General features: G+C 39.8%; 1 pseudogene; it reads left to right on the top strand.

Annotated features, from left to right (window-relative positions):
- The first annotated feature begins 5,164 nt into the window (after positions 1-5,164).
- On the top strand, positions 5,165-7,138 carry LOC149224573 (uncharacterized; annotated as a pseudogene).
- Positions 7,139-7,389: the final 251 nt, after the last annotated feature.

The raw sequence follows: 7,389 nt of genomic DNA, 5'->3' as shown, positions 1-7,389 counted from the left end.
CAAATAACAATTCATATAAAAAGAATGGATTCAGACATAGATAATAGTACCATATGAGCTGCGAGTCACTCTCCAACATCAATCGCTATTTGAAATTCTTCCTTTAACACAGAAATACTTTCAAACAAAGACAGTAGTGCACATTTGCATAAAAGCTTCTTTGCCAAAATCAGAATGATTGGTCCAGTTTTATAAAAGAATATCCCTGAAGCACAGTAGTGCAACTTCAGGTTTTAAGTCAAGTACAAAACTTTACGACCCTTTCTAAAAACATGAAAGGGTCTATAAATACTAAATTAAACTAACTATCTATGAAACTGAAATCCTACTTAATTGGTATCAAATGATTTTGAGTATCTCCTTCTTAGCAACCTGGCAGTCGGCGGCATGAATCATTAAGTATGCCGTTTGCCTTTAAACTTGAGCTGACTTATCGCAAGCATTGGCTCCACTTCGGGTGGTCTGTTGAGGCGAGAGTTAAGCTGGGCGGCATAGGTGGCATCCTGAATATCGGGGATAATATACCCGATTGCATCTGTAAGGAATTTGAGGGTGGATCTTTGACTGCGTGGTTTTACCAAGAAGAACCAATAGGTATCCCATGTTAAGCTATTAATTCCAGCAATTAATCTCCCCTTTTCCTCTAGATCTGGATAGCATGACTGCTCCAATGTTTTGACCGTTGTCAATTTACCTGGAGTGCATTGGGAAATCATGTTTGACAAGTAGAGAGTATTATTAACCAAATCAACCAAATTACTTGTGGTTGATTTGCACCTTGAAATTGCCCTCTCTGCTTTCTTTAACTGGGACTGCCATTCTGTAAACAATATATCTTTATGCGACTCTAAAATTGTTGGTAAATTTGCCGCTTGTCCCTGATCGGTATCTTGCCAGTCAAGAAATTCAGTTAACGTTTCTTCAGCTTGATCTAATTCTGTTCTAGCCTTTTCTGTTTGTTTACTTATTGATGCTGTCAATTCGCATAGTGGTTCCGCCTGGGCGATTTGTTGACATAGAAGCTTGATTTGGGCTATTAATGCCTTATTTACCTGTAATGCTTCTAATTTGAATTCGGTTATTTGTGGGACGCCCTTTGTCTTCTCAAGCTGTGCTGATAGTTGAGCAATCTGCTCATCTTTTGTCTTCAACATTTGTTCATTTGTTGCCCTCAGTTGTGCCAAGGCTTCAGACAACTCTTTCTGCTTCTGGATTGCGCTGTGATCAATCCTTTGTTTCTCTGCCTGCAATTGTTGAGTTAATTGATTATTTATTTGCTGTTGTGTTAACAATTGCTGTTCTGCCTGCTCCGCTTTCTGCTGTGCTTCTGTTAGCTGTGCCTGCAATAAAAAGATTTCCTGGTCTTTTGTTTTTAATAAAATACTCACCTTTGATGCTTTGTCTATTGTTGCTGCCGAATAGGCTCCAGCATATTGTGATAGTTTTGTTAGGTCATCAGAGGGGTCAAATTCCTCCTTCCAAACCACATTGCCCGTGACCGTCTGTTCTGGGAAAAGGGAAGGTTGATCAGTCCTTCTTCTCTTCCTCTATCGTTTTACTACAGCTTTGTGCCTTGGGCTATAGAAGACATCCAAGGGAGGAATTTCTTCTACCTGCAAAATGATTTGATCGGAGGGGTCCTTTGGGATTATTTCTACTTCCTTTGAACTGGGTAGGCCGTTTGTTCCACTTGGAACCTGTTGTGAAGTGGTTTCCTGTGTATCTGCTGCTTTCGAAGTTTTGGTGTCCTTTGAACATTCCAGACTACTGATAATATAATCAAATTGCTGTCATTCCTGGAGCAATTTTGGATCAATATGAGTATCCACATTCACTTCTATGTTGCTTTGTTTCTGCTCTTTAGTCTGGGTCTCCTCCCGCACTTTCTCGTGCTCTTTAGTCTGGGTTTCCGCCTGCGCTTTCTCTTGTTCTTTTGTTGTAACCGGAGGTTCCTTTGAATGTTGTTGTTCAGGCTCGCTTGGTTTTGTTGCTGGGGTTGTTGCTAACAGATCTAGAGGCAGATTTTGCAACCTTTGTTCTCTAAGTCTGTTGAATTCAGTTAACCCTTCATCTTTGTATTGCATTATGGCTAGCGATCTAACTTGATACATTGATTCAGCTGAAGAGAACAGGTCGTCAAACTGATCTTCTACATGATCAAACTTTGTTAATTTGGCCTGTTCAAGTGCATTATAAGCGACTTTGTTGGGATCAAATCGCCTACTTGGGAGAGTTGCCAAAGTTAATGATTTGATTTTTGCAGCTTCTTTTTCTGCATGTTTGAAATCATGCAAAGTGTAGACACCACATCTCAAAGGAAAGGAGGGCCAGACCTGCTTCTTATTTTTCTTGAGAGTCTGTGTAACTCCCTCGACAATGATCTGATAGGCTATCTCCCTTGCCAGCAGTTTGTCAGGTATGTACAAAGGAAGGACATGAGGTTCGGCTTGGCTGCCGAAAATTCTTACATAAGTAAATTTCTCCTCTCCGAACCATCTTCCTATTGATGTTAAATCAATCCCTGCTTGGTAAGAAATTTTGGGAGCAGGTTTATTAAAAATAGAATAATGAATGGGTAACATGAAGCCGTTATAGACTTGGTACAAATGGTGCTTGTAGGAAGTCTTCCACAATTTCTGATGGCATATGTGAATAGGCATGGGGTCTTGTGGAGTCCACCTCCAGCCGAGTACAGGAAACTCAGAATTAAAACATAGGGTATCTAGAATATAAGCACTGTAGTAGAATGGGGGAATAATCCTTTCTGAGACAGAAGTTTTAGTTCTAAAACTAAGAACTGTTTTCGCTAGCTTATCTGACAGTATGGTTGCCCAATCCATTATCTCGCTATTACATGCCGCTTCCATCAAGGGAACCATTTCTATAGTGAAATTAGCGGAATCGTGCAACCCCCACAGTCTACACATCATTATTCCAGCATAACAATACGGAGAACATAGAGAATCCACAGAGTATTTATCGGAAGTTTCATGCTTGTGTTTTGCCGGATTTTGCCTCCATTCCCGAATGGGTTCGGATTCAGTTTCGTTCTCATTTCGGAATTTCTCCAGAAATGCCTTGTTGTATTTCTTCTCTGGCTCAGGCAAATGATACATTTGCCTTAAATCATCAGCCTTGAATGAACCGAAGATTCTCCCATCTTTGGTGCAGAAAGTTCTGTCTGTAATTGGGATTTCCTCAATTGCCCACTTTACTACATCCGTATATGGGAGAATTTGCTCCCGAGCCGCTATCCGATGAAGGAAAGAGTCGGCCAAGTCTTTCAAAGTACCATCAGATTTTCTACTGGAACCCGCTGTAGCTTGTACTCCCGTCACCTTTGGTTCTTCGACGTCGATCAAATTATAGGTACTTTGCCAAGTGGTCTTGGCGAGTCCTAAGCATGTAGTATCAGATATTAATCCTTTCTTTTTATTTGTTGGATCAGCGACGGCTTGTCCTGTGGCTGGTGCAGTGGAAGCGACTGTGTTTTTCTTAGACTTCTTCCCCATTCTGCTTGAATCTATTACTTCGGAAGAATTCTGCACAGAAGTGGAAATAAGCGTAACACATAGAATTGGTAGCGAAAACCAAATACGAATGAGATATACTGATCAATGCGTGATGAGGGATTAACTTTAAAGTGGTCGCGGATACAATCTATGAGAAGATTTTAAGACTTATTATTTCATTAAATGGCCGTTAAAACCTGCCAATCCTTTAAATGCCCATCATATCATTAATCGGCCGAATGATTTGTTTAAGCGTGCCTTGAATGTTTTGGCGGTTGAGCGTAGGTAAATCACTGTTTGAAAGATAAGGCTTTTAATACGAATTAATCGTAATATCCCTCTGCCTTAACGGCTTTTTGAAGTTTGCGCTTTTCGCTTTATCGCAATCGGGTGTCGGGGAAGACTTAAATCTTCATATTGACACCTTTTGAATTCCCCGATCATCGATGGCGATATCGCATCGCATCGCATTGGGAGTATGAGCACTTTAAAAAGCATGCATGGTATATCGTCGATCGCCGATATGCGATATCGCATTGCATCGGATCAAAAGACACTTTAAAAAGCATGCATAGTGTATCGCTGATCGCCGATAGCGATATCGCATCGCATTGGGTCAAAAGGCACTTTAATTATGGGAACTTATGATTGTCGATGTCTGATAAGCTATTGCATGTTATCGCGTTGGAGCAAACCGATGGTTTTTTTAAGTTATGCCTCCTTTGTCATTGCGATATGCGATCTTGCGATCGCTTTATCGCAATGATAAAATATTGATTATTTATATTATAAGACCAAAATTGGTTTGTCAAAAAGGTCCTTTATAATGTTTTCATTTTGTTTTCGAACCTTTTTGAATAATACAAAGTTGATACCAATCAAAACTAAAAGGGACCCATTTCATATGATAATTTTGTGAATAAAAATGATATGAAATGGGGGGTTGTTGTACAGCACAACATAAGGCTTGGCTAGACAAACTCAGGCTATTTATGTTTTGGATGGTTTATAATGTGGTTTGATGGCCAACAGAGTTCATTTCCCACTGGACAGATTAAGACCACCAAATGATTTATATAATTATAACATACTTAATTATTGAAATAAATAAATAAATAAGTATTACTAAACTTACAGTAAAAATTAATTTAAAAATAATAAATTTAATGTGATAATTTTAAATCTTTTAAATAAAAAAACTTAATAACGAGTCAAAAGAAAAACACAATATATACGGTATATAATAATAGGATTTATATAATTGTAACCTCCCTAATTATTGAAATGAATTTATAAAAAGTATTACTAAACTTAAAAAAATAATTTAAAAATAATAAATTTAATGTGATAATTTTAAATCTTTTTAATAAAAGATAAATTAATAATTAGTCAAAGCTGAACACAATATATACTAGGTATAATAATATATATATTTCCTTCCTCAAGCGAAGGATTAAAACATTTAAAACCCTCTATAAATTATTAGACCAATTTTAGATACATCACACTACATTTTAAAATTTAAAGCATTCTTCACCCGAATTGTTCCCAACAGCCAGCCAACCAGGCATGCATCTCACAGCTGTAATAACTGTCATGAGTCACCACTGCCATAGAACAAGTAGATACTCCCTACTCTGCTACCACGGGTGATGAGCTAGTCTTCTTTTCTTTCTACGTCCAACATCAACCACCTAAAATTTCATGACATACCCAATTCGAGTCGGCCCACCAAATCTTCTTCTTCAGACTGGGAGCCCAAGAACCCCATCGCAGTTCAGGTATGAAGAAGAGCAGTGACAGATCGAAAGCAGACACCAGAGTAAGGCCCAAGCGGAGCACAGACAGGCAAGAGGCCAAGCTGCCAGTAAGTAAAAAAAAAAAGAATTCAAGAAAAATGGGAGCCAGTAAATCGCAGATTGATCTCGAAGAGCTGCTAGCCCAGACATATCCGAAAGAGCCTTCGGTTTTGGGGGACGAGACCCGAAGATCAAAGGAGTTGGAGAAGCCAAGCGACCCCGCCGAGAATTGGGCGAAAAATTTGTCCCAGGAGGATGAGATTAAATTGGCCAATGGGCTCAGAGAGTCTTGTAGAGGAGACCAAATGGATATGGCCGCGTTCTACGAGCGAGCCAAGGAAATCTTTCCATCAGTGTCCCATGCCCAGCTTTACGAAAAAATGACGCAAATGAGGTCCATGTTCTGGACCATTGAGTCCAACCTCAGGGATGAGAAAATTGCGGAGGACTATTATCTCTGCATGTGTAGACATGATAGGGAACTTTACTACATCTGGAAGGGCATCTGGGGTCACCATGAAAGAACTGAAACTGTCCAAGACATGGAGATGGAACAAAACAGAGAACTGCAGAGCAGGTCTCATGCCAAGCAGGTTCACAATGAAGATGCTAATGAGGATGACCATAAAAGAAGAATTGAAGTTGCACAAAGCAAAGAAATTGAACAGAAAGGAGAAAGCTATGCTCATGTCATGGAGGCTCACAATGTGGAATTTAAGGAGGAACCATCTGAAAAAGAAGAAGAAGAGGAGCATTGGCATGCAAAAGAAGAAGAAGAGCATTGGCACGCAGAAGAAGAAAAGGAGGATGGACAACCCACAGGTAAAGCTGCAACTAGGACTACATGGAACCATGATGCAGAGTCTAATCTCGTACAGAAAGAGACGGAGGATCTTGTTCACAAGGTTCAGACTAATGTTCACAATGAAGATGCTAATGAGGATGGCCATAAAAGAAGAATTGAAGTTGCCCAAAGCAAAGAAATGGAACGGAAAGGAGAAAGCTATGCTCATGTCATGGAGGCTCACAATGTGGAATTTAACGAGGAACCATCTGAAAAAGAAGAAGAAGAGGAGCACTGGCATGCAAAAGAAGAAGAAAAGCATTGGCACGCAGAAGAAGAAAAGGAGGATGGACAACCCACAGGTAAAGCTGCAACTAGGACTACATGGAACCATGATGCAGAGTCTAATCTCATACAGAAAGAGACGGAGGATCTTGTTCACAAGGTTCAGATTAATGTACGGACCATGCTTGATGATACCCAGGCTAAGATGGAAGGTTTGGTTGACAATTTGATTAAGCGCGCTTCTGCTGCGGCCCAAGTTCAGTCCCTAGGGAGCGAGATAGAAATTGGGACCTGCGTGTGCACGAGCTTGTCCCGAAGAATGACAGAGTTGCAGGGTGTGCGGTCTTTTAGGGAGTTCTCTGGGTTGGCTGAGGCGGAGGCGCGACAATTGAAACAAAAATGGCGCAAGCATAAAATGGAGGAGCTTAGAATCTTCTCTGACCGCTTGGCGTTGCTAAAAGAGGAATGTAAGTTGTGCATAAAAGACATGGAAATTACAAGTGGTACTCATAGTTCTTAAACACTAGATTCCTTGTCTTTTGCAAGGCTTCCCGCAAAACCCCTTCCTTGTTTCTATTTCTTCTGTCGGTGCATTAGCTTTTGATTCCTCCTGGAGACCTGTACAGAAACTCATGTTTAATACCTTTGCGAAGCCATGCTATTGAACATATTACAGAGACGGCTTAATATTGTTGAACTCTTTGTATCCTGCTTTATATGTATGCCATGAGCTTTATTAATGGATCTACTTTTCATATTTTACGTTCCTTTCAGTCATATATGATGTTCCTTGAAAGTTGAAAATTTTCACTATTCATATAAAATTTATTTGTTTAGTATTTTTCCAAATCTAATGGCACGTGTAGTTTGAACCACATAAGGTCCCGAGGTGAGCCCTGCACGTGGTGAATGGTTGTCACCTTCTAGCTAGTATAAAATATTCCTGCATAAGTAAATGACACAACTAAGAAGTTGGTGCATATAAGTAGTCAGTGATAAATGAATATAT

The sequence above is a fragment of the Pinus tabuliformis genome, chromosome Q (genome assembly GCF_031772625.1).
Source record: "Pinus tabuliformis cultivar Carrire ecotype Pingquan chromosome Q, CPIR1, whole genome shotgun sequence".
NCBI classification, from domain to species: Eukaryota; Viridiplantae; Streptophyta; class Pinopsida; order Pinales; family Pinaceae; genus Pinus; species Pinus tabuliformis.
The sequence above is the reverse complement of the archived record's forward strand: the minus strand, read 5'-3'. Positions and strand labels throughout refer to the sequence as shown.